A 17279-nucleotide genomic window follows, 5' to 3' on the forward strand; every position below is an offset into this window, starting at 1 on the left:
CTTTCCGAAACCTATTCTTTTTTTGTCTACACTGTTTGTCGTCCGTGCCTCACATCCATACATGGTCACACTCCAGACAAATACCTTCAGAAAACACTTTCAAACACTTAAACCTGTATTCGATGTAAACAAATTTCTATTCTTCAGAAACGATTTTCTTGCCATTGCCAGTCTACGTTTTATACCCTCTGTAGTTCAGAGGCGGCCATTGTGGCCGAGAGGTTCTAGGCGCTTAAGTCTGCAACCGCGCGACCACTACGGTCGCAGGTTCGAATCCTGCCTCGGACATGGATGTGTGTGATGTCCTTAGGTTAGTGAGGTTTAAGTAGTTCTAAGATCTAGGGGACTGGTGACCTCAGATGTTAAGTCCCATAGTGCTCAGAACCATTTTTTTTACTTCAGTAATATCAGTTATTTAATTGTCCAACTACCAAAATTCCTCTACTCTTAAAGTGTCTCGTTTCTTAAGCTAATTCCCTTAGCATCACCTGATGTAACCCGATTACATTCCATTATTCTTGTTTGGTTTTTATTAATATTCATCTTATATCATCCTTTCAAGACAATGTCCATTCCGTCAAATCGCTCTTCCAAGCCTTTTTGTCTCTGAAGAACTGCAATGTCATCGGCACATCTCTAATTTTTTATTTCTTCTCCCTTAACTTTTATCCCTACTCCAAATTTTTCTTTGGTTTCCTTTACTGCTTGTTGAATGTACGGATTTAATAACATCGGGGATAGACTACAATCCTGTCTCATTCCCTTGTCAAACACTGGTTCCCTTTCGTATCCCTCAATTCTTACAACAGCCGTCGGTTTCTGTACACGTTGTAAATAGCCTTACGTTTCTAGTACACACATCAAAAAAAGTTGTGCATCACCCCGGTTCTCAGCACTCCTAAAAGACACACTTTGACTGTGAGTATTATGTCACAGATACAGTCCCTGTGACTGTTCAGAGATATCATTAAACCCGCAAACAGATGTAAACAACCATGTATGAACAGCGCCTATTAGATAGAGGGTGTCAGACAGTCGATCAAATTCAGTCATTCTAACAGGAAGAAGGTACATGGCTAGTGTTGTCTGTACTTCCACCATGCCTCGACGGTCAATATCGCGGTTCAGTCGCGTCCGCATTGTTACTTTATGCCAGGAAAGGCTCTCAACAAGGGAAGTGTCCAGTCGTCACGGAATGAACCAAAGCGATGTTGTTCGGACATGGAGGAGATACAGAGAGACTGGAGCTGTCGATGACATGCCTCGCTGAGGCCGCCCAAGGGCTACTACTGCAGCGGATGACAGCTACCTACACATTATGGCTTGGAGGAACCCTGACAGCAACGCCATCATTTTGAGTAATGCTTTTCGTGCTGCCACAGAACATAGTGTTAGGACTCAAACTGTGAGCAATAGGCTGCATGATGCGCAACTTCGATCCCGACGTCCATGGCGACGCCCATCTTTACAACCACGGTACCATACATCGCGGTACAGCAGATGGGCCCAACAACATGCCGACTGGACCGTTCAGGTTTGGCATCACTGTCTCTTCACCAACGATTGTCGCATATGCCTTCAACCAGACAATCGTCGCAGACGTGTTTGGAGGCTACCCCGTTAGCCTGAACACCTAAGACGCACTGTCGAGCGAGTGCAGCAAGGTGGAGGTTCCCTGCTGTTATGGTGTGGTATTGTGTGGGGCAGACGTACGCCGCTGATCGTCATGGAATGCTCTGTAACGGCTGCACGGTACGTGAATGCCATTCTCCGACCGATAGTGCAACCATATCGGCAGCATATTGGCGAGGCATTTGTCTTCAAGGACGACAATTCCCAACCGCATTGTGAAAATCTTGTCTGTGACTACCTTCAGGATAATGACATCGCTCGACTAGAGTAGTAAGCGTGTCACCCAGTCATGAACTCCATCGAACATTCCTGGGATAGTTTGAAAAGGGCTGTTTACGGATGACGTGACCCACCAACCACCCTGGGGGATCTACGCCGAGTCGCCATTGACGAGTGGCACTTTGTCTGGCACTATGTGGGCCCACCGTGACTTGATGAACTTGTGGATAATATGCCACGACGAATACAGGCATGCATCAAAGGAAGAGGGCGTGGTACTGGGTATTAGAGGTGCCGAAGTGTACAGTAATATGGACCACCACCTGTGATGGTCTCGCTGTATGGTGGTACAACATGCAATATTTGGTTTTCATATGCTATGGAAAGGGCGGAAATTATTTTTATGTTGATCTCTATTCAGATTTCTGTACAGGTTCTGGAACTCTTGGAACCGAGGTGAAGCAAAACTTTTTTGATGTGTGTGTTTTACCCCTGCTACCTTCAGAACTTCACGGGAGCATTCCAGTCAATACTGTCATGAGCTGTCTCTAACTCTACAAATGTTATAAAACTAAGTTTGCCTTTCCTTAACCTGTCTTCTGAGATAAGTCGTAGTGTCAGCGTTCCCGCATATGGGACATAAATTATCCATGTTCTCCCTCCTAACAGTCGCCAGGCTGATTTTCTCTGGCGTGTGGGCTGATCATTTTTATTTCGTATTTCGCTCTTGTAGCTTAAGTCAGCAGAAAATGGCATTGCTCGTCGCATTATTCATACGATTTCCAATGTCCACAGACTGAGCCTCCGTTTCCCATTAAAAACTAAATAATTTTCTAGGCGAATTTTTAGGTGCCTATTCTACAGAGCCGGTCCTAGCTCCTCTACTACGATACTCGTTTTATCGACACGTGTTAAGAGGACTGTAAAACCTGAGGAACAAAGAGTGCTCCACATTAACTGTTGCCGTCAAGCAGCAGCGCTGCTCAGTCGCTGCTGGATTACCGCCTGTTCTATGCAGTTTCCAGTCCCGTTAATACTTCGTATACATAGATCAAACGGATATGGTTGTAGACTTGTTTGGGACCACTCTATCGTATCGGCACGTATTTTTCAGCTTTAAAAGTAATCTTGTTTGTAACAGGAAACAAACCGACGCTTTCCTTCGACAATGGGCATCAAATGAGCGACGTGGTGAGCGGGATTTGTTTGGGCTCACTGCAGCTGCACATTGCAGAAACAAAACTGTAAGTATCTGCCAGAACATCAGAGAAAATGCAGCCAAAGTCTGCCAGGAAGGACACTTGGTCTATACCAGCTGATTCTAAAATATCACCATAGACTTTGGGGCAGGTTACCTACAATGAAACAAGAAAGGAGTTCAAGTATACATATGTCAGTGAATCCTTCGATTTCGAGTTATTAATGAAAGTTGACGTTCAAGGGATACCCAAGAACTTCACTTATCTATGAACCCGTTTGACTCATTGTAGCACAGAAGGCGTTGTGCTGCAGGGAGACTTGTTTACATTCCTCATTCGTCTGTCTTCCAAGTATCCATTGTGTAAATATAAACAGGCAGTGATTTAATTGTAAGCGCTCCTTTTAAACATGACAGGATTTTCATTTCGTGACCAGGCAAATGTAATTTTTACTTACGGCCAAGCGAGTGGAAATGGACACGAGGCTGCCTGCCTATATCAGACGACGATTCCATGCCAAAGACTGCGGAGTAAGCCAACCTTCGGTACTGGGTAGCATCACATTGCCTAGACAGAGTCCGTAGCACCACACACTATTGTCCGAAGAGCACGTGTTGCGTCGTACGCCTGAGCCAGAGGTTCAAGATCTACGTGTTGTCGGAGAAGAGACAGGAATGAACGCTAGATAAGTAACTGACCAAGTGCAGCACGGACGATGCTTCAAAAGAATCCTTCGATTTCCCTAACTTTGGTTTGTTGCAGAATCCTTGAACATATTTTCATTTCGAATACTTTCTTGAGACGGAGAAGCTTATGTCCACGAATAAGCTTGGTTTTTAAAATCATCTTTCGTGTGATTCTCAGCTTGCCCTTTTCTCACATGGTTCACCAACAGGAGATGTCATATTTCTATATATCCAGAAGGCGTTTGACTAGGTGCCCCACTTCAGGCTATTAACGAGGGTACGAACATATGGATTAAGTTCACAGATACGTGAGCGGCCTGAATACTTCATAAGTAATAGAACCCAGTATGTAGTCCTTGATGGCGAATGTTCAACAGAGACAAGTGTACCGTCAGCAGTGCCCCAGGGAAGTTTATAGGACGAGTATTGTTCTCTATATACATAAATGGCTTGACGGAGGCAGTCGACATGAATTTGCCGTTGTTTCATGATGAAAGTGTGGCGTACGGTAAGGTATCGAAGTTGTGTAACTGTAGGACGATACAATATAATTTAGACATAATTAATATTTTATGTGATGATTGCCAGGTAGCTCTGAATGTGGGAAAATGTATGTTAATGCGGATAGTATTATAAACAAACGTGCAACACTCGGATACACTATTACTACTGTCCTGAAGACAGAGTCATGTCGTTTCAATATCTGGGCGTTACGTTGCAAAGAGATACGAAACGGAACGAGCATGTGAGGGCCGTGGTGAGGAAGGCTAATGGTCGACTTCAGTTTATTGAGAAAATTTTAGGGGAGTTCATCTCTAAAGGAGACCTCATTAGGACAACGGTGCGACCTATTCTGAATATTGCTCGAGTCTTTCAGATCCGTACCAGGTCGGACTGAAGGAGGACATTGAGGCAATTCAGAGGCAGGCTGCTATATTTGTTGCCGGTGGGTTCGAACAACAGCTGTGTTAAGAGATGCTTCGGGGAATAAAATGGAAATCCTTGGAAGCAAGATGACGTTCTTCTAGAGAAACACTGTGGAGAAAATTTAGAGAATCGGCATCTGAAGCTGACTGCCAAACGATTCAACTGCCGCCAACATACACTGCTCGTAAGGACCACGAAGATAGAATAAATTAGGGCTCATACGGAGGCATGCAGACAGTCGTTCCTCCCTCGCTCTGTTTCCAAGAGGAAAGGAATGGCTAGTGGCTAGTAGTGGTACGCGGTGCCCCCCGTCACGCACCGTACGGCGGCTTGTGCAGTATCTGTGCAGATGTAGATCTAGATTTCTAGTAATTAATGAAAGTTCACGTTGTACACATATTAACTTACGCCTGCTGATCACCCACCACAGGAAAGTTTTGCCGAAGGTTTGTTGCACAGACTGTCGACCTGATGTTTATTTATTCACTTTTGTTTACAGACGATGCAACGTGTAGAAGAGATGCAATAAAATATTTCCATATCCAGCGTATATCTGCCTATCGCAAACTTCATGCTGAAGCACGGGACAGCGTCTGTTTAAGATCAACGTGTGGGCCCTAACTGACGCTCACTTTCTGGTAATACCGTACGTTCTTTCAGCAAGTCTTACAAGAACTTCACACAGGGCAACCTCCAACACCTAAAAGATGTGACCCTATGAGTAAGAGGAAACTTATGGTCTACGTATGATGGCGCTCGAGCATAAATGGTTCAAATGGCTCTGAGGATTGTGGGACTTAACATCTTAGGTCATCGGTCCCCTAGAACTTAGAACTACTTAAACCTAACTAACCTAACGACATCACACACATCCATGCCCGAGGCAGGATTCGAACCTGCGACCGTAGCAGTCGCACGGTTCTGGACTGCGCGCCTAGAACCGCTAGACCACCGCGGCCGGCCTCTCCAGCATATTTCAGACTCAAGAGTTCGAGATGCACTGGCTGCTATGCGCCATGAAAGACTGATGGGTGGAGGAGGGCTAGTTACACGGCCTGAACGTTCTCTCGATCTCAGATGTTAGGATTCTTACCTGCAGGGCCAGCACATACTGAGCTAATCTACACAGTACAATACCGAATACAGAAACTCCTCATCCACAAGTCAAGAAAGCCTTCGAAACCATTCGAAATTGTTATGAAGTGCCTGAAAGGGTGCGACAGTCAATGATTGGATGAGTGCATGCGTCTCTAGAATCAAGAGCGGGACATTTAGAATTTTTATTTTGAGTTTAAGTGGTGACTTTCACTAACAGCGTGAAAATGAAGGATTTTCGAACAGCGTTAATAAGTTTTCGTGTAGCGAACTTACACCAACGTTTGTACAAGCCCCTGCACATTCAGAGCTCGCGTAGAAATACGTGTTTTTTGTGTAATAACAACTATTTAAGTCAATATTCTATCATAGGTAAGTAAATTAGTATCTATTGGGAGCCATCGATTGAAAGTTTCATTTTTATTTGAGTATTTTTCGGAAACATAAAACATTTTATAGACATGAATTTCGGCGTAAGTTTCGTTTACATTATCGCATGATTTCAGTTACCGGACTGTTCAATGAAGTACAGTTTGTGTTGTTAGTCCAGCTCAGAATTAAGTGAAATTTTCACATAGTGTAGACGCAGTTCTTTGTTTTCGTTTGTACGGTCACATAAACAGTGCAAAGTTATTTTATTTAGAAACTTTTGAACTAGTCTTTTGTTTACATTCAGTGTGCGCACAGTAAAAGTCCATTCAGTTGGGATTACATTATTTAACAGATACCGAATTTAAATGGGTGCAAAGTTCGAGTTGTAAGTTAAAATAAATAACTTTTTGCGTTTTATAAAACACCTGAAGTGCTAAACGGTAGGCCCAATTTTTGTTGCTCATAAATAACGAACATTCGCGGAGTGTGAATTTAATTGTGTTTTTAAGCGTGTAAGCCGGCAGCGCTGGTCTCGCAGCTCTAGGCGCGCATGCCTCGGGCACGGATGTGTGGGATGTCCTTAGGTTAGTTAGGTTTAAGTAGTTCTAAGTTCTAGCGGACTGATGACCACAGCTGTTAAGTCTCATAGTGCTCAGAGCCATTTGACCCATTTAAGCGTGTAATCTGTCTTGCAATGGGTGATACATCTATATCTACGTGGTTACTCTGCAATTCACACTTAAGTGCCTGGCAGGGGTTTCATTGAACCATTTTAATACTACTTCTCTTCCATTCCACTCTCGAATGGTGCGTTGGAAAAAGAAATACCTAAATCTTTCCGTTCAAGCTAAGATTTCTCTTATTTTTTATGATAATACCTAAATATTTGCGTTCGATCTCTGATTTCTCTTATTTTATTATAATGATCATTTCTCCCTAGATAGGTGGGTGTAAAATATTTTCGCATTCGGAAGACAAAATTTCGTAAATACATCTCGCCGCGAAGAAAACCGTCTTTGTTTCAGTGACTCCCACGCGAAGTCGCGTATCATATCAGTGAAACTCTTACCCCTATTGCGCAATAGCACGAAACGGGCTGACCTTCTTTGCTCTTTTCCGATGACCTCCGTCAACCCTACGTGGTAAGGATCCCACACCGCGCAGCAATATTCTATCAGAGGACAGAAAAGTGTAATGCAGGCTGTCTCTTAGTGGGTTTGTCGCATCTTCTAAGTGTTCTACCAACAAAGTGCAGTCTTTGTTTCGCTTTCCCCACAATATCATCTTTGTGGTCTTTCCTATTTAAGTTGCTCGTAACAGTAATTCCTAGGTATTTAGTCGAATTGACAGCCCTTAGATTTGTACGATTTATCTTATACCTAAGATATATCGGATTTCTTTTATTACCCATGTGGATGACCTCGCACCTTCTTTGTTTAGTGCCAATGGCCAGTTTTGGCACCATACAGAAATTCTTTCTAGATCATTTTGTAATTGGAGTTGATCGTCTGATGAATTTACTACACGGTAAATTACATCATCTGCAGACAATCTAAGGGGGTTGCTCATATTATCACCTAGATCATTTATGTAAGTCAATAACAGCAGAGGGCCTATGACACTACCTTGCGGAACGCAAGATACCACTTTTGTTCTACTCGAAGATTTTCCGTCTATCATTACGAACTGTGACCTCTCTGAGAGGAAATCACGAATCCAATCACACAATTGAGACAGTACTCCGTATGCACACAATTTCATTAATAGTCGCTTGTGAGGAACGGTATCAAAAGCCTTCTGCTTATCTGGGAATATGGAATCGATCTGAGATCCCTTGTCGACAGCACTCATTACTTCATGGGAATATAGATCTAGCTGTGTTGCTCCAGAACGATATTTTCTGAATCTGTGTTGGTTATGTATCAATACGACATCTTCCTCAAGTTGATTCATAAAGTTCGAGTACAGTATATGCTCCAAAATCCTACTGCAAATTGAGGTCAGTTATATGGGTCTGTAAATAAATGTTTTACTGCTATTTCCATTCTTAAATATTGGCGTGACCTGTACTACTTTTCAGTCTTTAGGAAGAGACCTTTCGTCAAGAGAGCGGTTGTATACGATTGCTAAGAAATGCGCCATTGTGTCTGCGTACTCTGAAAGGAACCTGAATGGTATACCGTCTGGACCGAAAACTTGCCTTTCTTAAGTGATTTGAATTGTTTCGCACACGTAAGGTATCTACGTTTATGTCACTCATGCTAACTGTTGTTCTGGTTTCGAATTCTGGAATATCTACTTCATCATCTTTCGTGAAGGAATTACGGAAAACTGTATTTAGTGACTCCGCTTTAGTGGCACCATCATCGGTAATATTTCCATCGCTATCGCGCACTGGCAGTATTTGCTGTTTTTTGTCACTGGTGTAATTTTCATACGACTAGGATCTCTTTGGGGTTTCTACCATATTTTGAAACAATGTTTCATTGTGAACACTATTAAAAGAATCTCGCATTGACGTCCGCACTAAATTTCGAGCTTCCATGAAACTTAGTCAGTCTTGGGAATTTTACGTTCTCTAAGTGTGGATGTTGACGTAGGATAGTAAAAGAGGGATAAGTGTGGTATGTGTTGGCTGTGGGATGGAATTTCACTGCGGTGGTTGTGGTGGGAAACTGAATGGGGAACTCAATGAGGCTTTCCCATTCACCTGTAGGCTTTGCAAATAAGACAAGAGAATCGCAGAAGAGGAGGAAAAGATTTGTGCCCTTTAGGCTGAAATAGATCACGAGAAATCGGAACTAGATAGATTGAAGGGGGGAAAAGCCATGGGAACTGGGTAAAGATAACCAGCTGTGGGCGAAAAGAAGCTCATCAACTTCTTCTGCATTTCAGCTATCAATAGCGAATAAATTTGGCTTGTTACCCTAAGTAGGAGGGGAAAAGTTTCATAAAGCTGTAGGTTAAAGTAGATTGAAGCAGCATTCTGGCTAAGAAACTCAGTGTAGATCGGTACTAAGAGAGAGAAGGAAGAAAAGAGTCTTGCTGCTAGGTAGAAGCCATGGGAGGGCTTTAGGCTAGATGGTGCACATATAGCTAGGAGGAGGGTACAAGCACACAAGTATTGTGAAGCGAAGCGCTAGCCTTAGCAAGGTGACAGAGGACATAGGAAAAACGTGCAATGGGTTTGGCAAATAAGATCAGGTTATTATAGAAGGTGGAGGAGGAAATAGCCCAGCTAAGAACAGTAATTACAGTATCATGGGTGACCTGGATAAAATAGGAGTAGGAACTACTCAAACAAATGTGAGTTTCATGGAGGTCCTGCAGCGCCATGACCGGTCCTTAGTTAAAACTCTTGTGAGCTTCGTTAACTCTGAGTTGAGCAGCTTACTGCTGACTGAAATGAATTCCTGTATGAGTGCAGTGCCCATTACTACAATTGGGAGATGGGGTTATACTAGACATGGTCTGCACCTGATTAGGAGAGGGAAATATAGGTTGGCTGAACGTCTTACAGGAAATGTACAGGGGCCACAGTCATACAATGCAAGCTCCCTGTGGTTATTGGTCTCAGAGAGGTACATTTTTTAGGTTAGAATCAAGTTTCAGGTACCCTGTTTTGAAAGAAGTCACTATAACAGAAGAGGACCACAAGTATGCACAGAAAAGTAAAGTTAGCTTATTCCAGCAGAATATTAGATGACTGAGTAACAAGGCAGTAGAGCTTTTTGCCTGCTTGCAAAATAAGGGGAAAGATAGACATCCTATGCCTGTCTGAGCACTGCATAGCCACAGCGTTAAATAAGTTACATATAAAAGATTACTGTTTATCAGCTTACTCTTGCAAAACTAATATGGCAAAAGGAGGAGTTGTTGCATGTATTAAGACAGAACACAAGTTCAAAAGCGTTGACTCAAGTAGATTTTGTAGTGATCAGCACATAGAAGAATTTGCTTGTGAATTACTGCTTAAGAGAAAGTCCACTTTAAATTGTGACAGTATATAGATCGCAACTGGGAACTTTTGAGTTATTTATGTGGAACCTGGATTCCTTACTGTGCTGTCTGTCAGACATCAGCAGTCTGTGGTGACATCAATCTAGATTTTCTAAAGGATTCTGATAGGAAAAATGATATGGAAACCTTATTTGGAACCTACAATTTGCTCCCAGTAGTTAACTTTCCAATACAGGTGGATAAACAGTAGGTCCCCAACTGATGTTTTCTTTGATGAGGCTCAAAGAAATAAAATAATTGTTTACCCAATAACAAATGCTCTCTCTGATCATGAGGCTCAGTTAGTCAGGATAAAAGATACAGTGCCTTACATGGTGGGTACACCTCTGTGGAAGTCCGGTAGAATCATTAATGACAGCAGGGCAAATGTCTTTAAAGGTGGTTTACAAGAAACAACCTGGGATGAAATTTATAAGGAACCTAATGCCAATATAAAATTTAATCCACTCCATGATAAATTAATGTCAGTATTTGAAAATACCTTTCCGCATAAGCTAATCAGAAGGGACATTAAACAGCCATGTAAAAAACCATGGATCACTAAGGGGAGTAAGCATCTTCCGAAAGAAAAAGGGAGATATGTCTCTTGGCAAGTAGAGGCCCTGCAGTAGTTGCACACTACAAAAACTACTCAAAATTACTGTTGTTGTTGTTGTTGTTGTTGTCTTCAGTCCTGAGACTGGTTTGATGCACCTCTCCATGCCACTCTATCCTGTGCAAGCTGCTTCATCTCCCAGTACCTACTGCAACCTACATCCTTCTGAATCTGCTTAGTGTACTCATCTCTCGGTCTCCCTCTACGATTTTTACCCTCCACGCTGCCCTCCAATGCTAAATTTGTGATCCCTTGATGCCTCAAAACATGTCCTACCAACGGATCCCTTCTTCTAGTAAAGTTGTGCCACAAACTTCTCTTCTCCCCAATCCTATTCAATACCTCCTCATTAGCTACGTGATCTATCCACCTTATCTTCAGTATTCTTCTGTAGCACCACATTTCGAAAGCTTCTATTCTCTTCTTGTCCAAACTAGTTATCGTCCATGTTTCACTTCCATACATGGCTACACTCCAAACAAATACTTTCAGAAACGACTTCCTGATACATAAATCTATATTCGATGTTAACAAATTTCTCTTCTTCAGAAACGCTTTCCTTGCCATTGCCAGTCTACATTTTATATCCTCTCTACTTCGACCATCATCAGTTATTTTACTTCCTAAATAGCAAAACTCCTTTACTACTTTAAGTGTCTCATTTCCTAATCTAATTCCCTCAGCATCACCCAATTTAATTTGACTACATTCCATTATCCTAGTTTTGCTTTTGTTAATGTTCATCTTATATCCTCCTTTCAAGACACTGTCCATTCCGTTCAACTGCTCTTCCAAGTCCTTTGCCGTCTCTGACAGAATTACAATGTCATCGGCGAACCTCAAAGTTTTTACTTCGTCTCCATGAATTTTAATACCTACTCCAAATTTTTCTTTTGTTTCCTTTACTGCTTGCTCAATATACAGATTGAATAACATCGGGGAGAGGCTACAACCCTGTCTCACCCCTTTCCCAACCACTGCTTCCCTTTCATGCCCCTCGACTCTTATTACTGCCATCTGGTTTCTGTACAAATTATAAATAGCCTTTCGCTCCCTGTATTTTACCCTTGCCACCTTTAGAATTTGAAAAAGAGTATTCCAGTCAACATTGTCGAAAGCTTTCTCTAAGTCTACAAATGCTAGCAACGTAGGTTTGCCTTTTCTTAATCTTTCTTCTAAGATAAGTCGTAAGGTCAGTATTGCCTCACGTGTTCCAACATTTCGACGGAATCCAAACTGATCCTCCCCGAGGTCTGCATCTACCAGTTTTTCCATTCGTCTGTAAAGAATTCGCGTTAGTATTTTGCAGCCGTGGCTTATTAAACTGATAGTTCGGTAATTTTCACATCTGTCAGCACCTGCTTTCTTTGGGATTGGAATTATTACATTCTTCTTGAAGTCTGAGGGCATTTCGCCTGTCTCATACATCTTGCTCACCAGCTGGTAGAGTTTTGTCATGACTGGCTCTCCCAAGGCCGTCAGTAGTTCTAATGGAATGTTGTCTACTCCGGGGGCCTTGTTTCGACTCAGGTCTTTCAGTGCTCTGTCAAACTCTTCACGCAGTATCGTATCTCCCATTTCGTCTTCATCTACATCCTCTTCTATTTCCATAATATTGTCCTCAAGTACATCGCCCTTGTATAAACCTTCTATATACTCCTTCCACCTTTCTGCCTTCCCTTCTTTGCTTAGAACTGGGCTGCCATCTGAGCTCTTGATATTCATACACGTGGTTCTCTTCTCTCCAAAGGTCTCTTTAATTTTCCTGTAGGCAGTATCTATCTTACCCCTAGTGAGATAAGCTTCTACATCCTTACATTTGTCCTCTAGCCATCCCTGTTTAGCCATTTTGCACTTCCTTCCTGTCACTTCATGTCGTATTTTACAGTCAATGGCTACAGAGTGTGACGTCATCTCGAAATGAGATAAAGTGTAGTTATTGTAGGTGTGATGGCAAAAAACATAAATATGAGACGATCTGTGAATTATGAAACGAACCTGAATCCATATGTACTGTTTTCTATCAGTGACAATTTGGCATCAGTGATAGCTTGACGTAAGCTAAAATAAACCAGAAAATCGTCGTTGTCATATATGATAGACTGCCATTACTAATAACAAACGTCAAGCTTAAAATGGGGGTTAAAATACATGATAAATTGTGAAATGAAACTGCGTAAGGTAATATTAAATCTTTTATGTTATGAATAAATGTGCAGCTTACATATTTCTCTGACAATAATAGAGAGGTATAATGAAGCACACATGTGTATCTGACATGTTACAGTTATAACAAATAACAGTAACACAAATCACCTAGACATTAAGTTATTTGGGAAGTAAGAACTAAATAGATATGTCGCTTCAGGGAGATTCACAGATCATGTACAATGAAATATGATCAAGAATTTGTACGAATGTATAAAGAATGTCCCAAAATAATTGCCAATTTGTTACGTAGGCAAAAATGGATAATCGAACTGTTTCATTTTCAGTCAGCGAAATCACAGGAATTAGCGTTAGATGGGCACTGGCCCACCTGATTGAAACAACCGTAAGAAGTGTCACTAATATTCACGAATCATCATAAGTATTTGTACACATATACCAAGCCTAGCATCAGAAAAACTTAAGCCGGTTCTCCAGTTATTGAGGTGTGATCAAAGTGCTTTATCTTCGGTCAGCGAAAATAAATACCAGTCATAGAAAGCCTGTACAACTGGAATAATATGAAAGATATTTTCTGTCAGTAAAATTAATGTGTAAGATATTTAGTGGAAATGTTGTTTTCTGGAGAGATATTCTTCGATTCGATAAAATATGAGGTAGAGTACTATAATGCTGAAAGCTGGTAAACTAAATAAAATTAAAGTTGATGAAGTTTACAAGTTATGATGAAGAATAGAGAGGTTCATTATGTCACAATGAAAGCAAATAGAATGGGGGGGAGCTGGAATGTTGTTAAAGAACTTCGTCAGAAAGGACAAAGGAAACTTCTTCTCTGAAGTCTAATTGTTCGTAGAGGAGAACTGCAGGTTCGTTTTCGTGATGTACTGCATATAGGCTTCGAGTTCACGTAACGACCTAAACAACATACCTTTCGGGACCGTGTGAAGAATTTTGACTGTTAGCTATGTCAGAATATCTATTTCGGCTAATATGTTGTCCAAAAACACCTGTGATAGTCACTATGTGGGCTGTCTTGGCAAAAAAAAAAAAAAAAAAAAAAAAAAAAAAAATCCAGTCAGATTTGTATCTTCGGAACAACTAGTAAAAATGTGTTATCCACAATCATAACATTCTCTGAACATCTACACATCTGTTAGTATCTTTCCCTCTCTCTCTCTTTCTCTCTCTCTCTCTCTCTCTCTCCCTCTCGCTCTGGAATCGAGTTTCATTTCCTCAGGAAGTCTGAATGAACTAGCAGCGCACTTTTCTTTGCACCATGGAGGGTTCACTCTGCATACATAGTTATATCAGCGACGTAAGGTTAACAGTACTAGCACCGGAACTGTAACGGCCCTGTTGCCTTCTGACTCCTCTTAACGTCTACAGATTCAGAGCTAAGGAGTTGAAAGATGGACTAATGTTCAACATATAATACCTAACTATTGAAAAACAATAGGTTATACGAATGATATTGATACTGTTATCGCTAAAATGTTAAAGCCTCCTTGAGTCTGCCTACTATAAATGGTCCTACTTGTGCAACACATAGTGAATTTTCTGCATATCTGTTATTTGTGTAACAAACTTTGTCTGAAAATTTAAGGTAATATATCATTACTACATTCTACAAAAAGAATAAAATAAAATAAAAGAAAGGATATCCAATGACGTTGGGCCAACTTTACACTTAATATGAAGTTGCAAACTATCAGTGGCGACATAGATATCTTTGGGCTCGTTGCACTGAGGGGTCAAGCCTCATCTCGACACACGCAAACTTTGTGAGTTCATACTGTGCCCCTGAACGGGTACAAGGAGCACACATGAGGAAATGTAGCGCGCACTGAAGCACCAGCGAGGTCTGTAGCACTTAGCACACCCACGTTCGACACAAAGCGTTGCACAGCCAGTCGCCGCTTCTAACGTCACCTCGGTCGCAGAGTTTCCGTTCGCAGCACAAATACTAGTCCCTGCCCTCTAGACCGCGTCTAAGTCGGGATACGGAGCCAGCTGCGCAAGCAGCGCTCTCAGTAGCCCGCCATCAGGAAGTTCCTCCGTTTGATCTTCGGATCTAGGTTTCCCCTTCGATTAGTTCCGAGCGATGCGTTTCCAAGAGACGGAGTTGGCAATTTCCGGGCCACTTCCAGTGCAAGCCACCCACGGCGCTCCAGTTAACACAAATTAGCCCCTACTCCAATTATCATTAGATTCCAGAGTAAAGAATTGTAACAGCGTAAAATTTTCACCCTATATTTGATAAAGGTATCTTGGTTTCAGTTTGCCAAACATGCACCTTCCATACGTATAACAATGTACTTGCAGTAGAGTATGAGACGCAATTCAGAAGTCCGATGCAAAAATGTTTTATTTTCCCTAAAACTGGCCGTTACTTCGTGATAAAAATATATGTGTCGTTTAGAAGGGTTCTTCCAGAGCAAAACAATCGCGTCACAATGAGTAGTTCGACTAAATATTGTGGGTCATACCAACAATTCCTCATTTACTGCTTGGTAGAAAAGAAAGATCTTTACTCATCGTAATAATCTGATTCACGAGTTCTAATTATGGAAATAATCAATAGTCTTTTGAAAATTTTCTTTTCGGATGCCGGTAGCTGTGACCGAGCGGTTCTAGGTGCATCAGTCTAGAATCACACGACCGCTACTGTCACAGGTTCGAATCCTGCCTCCGGCATGGATGTGTGTGATATCGTTAGATTAGTTAGGTTTAGGTAGTTCAAAGTTCTACGGGACTGATGACCCATAGTGCTCAGAGACATTTGAACCATTTTCTTTTCGGATGTAGCGTACCAGTACAAGGTACTTAAAGGAGAGCTCTGGGAAGAAAGAAAAAAAGGCACAAAATAAAAAGCATCTAAAACAGATAACGAGAAAAGGAAGTTAACCACGTACTTGATAATGGAAGAATACCCTTGGACTTTCTTCGTACTTCTGAAATATGATGCTCAGTGCCTAGGTGTCAATTTCCTAAAGCAGCATAGCGCAGTTCTCAAAAATACCTTTAAAGATAAGAAATTTCGGAATGAGCGTTAAGGAATATATCTTTGAATGTAATAGAACGCAGTGCGAAGGTTATGGATGCAAGTAACTTTCACATGGTCACTGTCAAGTAACATAGCTCGATGAAATTTAGACTAAAAACAAAGCTGCAGTACAGCACAGTACTGTACAGTACAGAAGGTAATTGAACAAATACGCTATGAAACGAACAAGAATTACACTTTTATTCAATGATGTTTATTACGCTGTAGTCTCTGCGATTTGTGATGGTCCGCTGGACGTTAAAAAAGGCAGTAAATGGTTCTTAAAGAGTGCGTGATCAGCTTGGACAGCAAGTATGGGGAACTGGCATGCCAGGTCGTTCGCCCTGTATCCTTTCGTTTCGAGAGTTCTTCCACCTTCGCTGTCCGATGCGGCTGTCCATTGTCATCCACAAAAACAGTAAGAGCCGAAGGCACCCCTGAAAATACGCATGTGAGGAAGAAGTACAGTGTCACAATAACGCTAATGTTGAGTGTAACTTGAGCAACTATTTGGAGGTCAGTACGCCCATGCAACGTTATGCTTCCCCACATAACAACAGCTGAACCATCAAAACGATCATCGTCGATCATGCTAGTGTTACGTGTTCCAAATTCTCGCCTCACCATGTGAGAGTACGTCCGGAATCACTACTCAGACGGAATCTGTTCTCATCCGAGAACAGCAAGCGACCCCTCTTCTCTCTGGTCTAGTCCCTACACTCTCGGTACCACAGCAAACACTGCCGCCGAAGTACTGGTGTCATCGGAACGCTACGCCCTTGCAATCGGGAAAAGATGCCGCCACCTGTGGGGTGGTTGTGCCACTGTATAGCGTGCCTTGCACTTTTGTTAAATGTGGCCGAAATTGCACCGGCTGTTTGACGTGGTTAGTAGAACGTGATCGACTAATACCTTTCCATCGGGCGGCAGTGTTTGGTTCAGAACGCTTTTCACGCACGTAAGTAATTCTGTGAACAATACAAAACACCTGTGCTACACTCACCACGCTTCGCCCTTCTTCCAGTTTCCCTGTTATTCTGCCCCCTGCGTAGTCATCTAAATGTTGTCTCCGTGTCGCCGAAGGACGCACACTGTGTTTTCCATTCTCTCAGCAGCCTAGTTTCGTGTCGCCCATCGGATATGACGCTGTGGTTGATGCGGTGCGTCTAGTACGCTTCAATGCTATTGTCGATATGCAGATTAAGTTTGAATGCAAATCCGGTAATATTTACGATACTCTACGATTTTGTTCTCTTCTAATCGTAAACCATGGTCATTGGACATGGAATTGTGCACCAGTATGTTTCATTTTGGTAAGTACT

This window comes from Schistocerca gregaria, chromosome 6, assembly GCF_023897955.1.
Source record: "Schistocerca gregaria isolate iqSchGreg1 chromosome 6, iqSchGreg1.2, whole genome shotgun sequence".
NCBI classification, from domain to species: domain Eukaryota; kingdom Metazoa; phylum Arthropoda; class Insecta; order Orthoptera; family Acrididae; genus Schistocerca; species Schistocerca gregaria.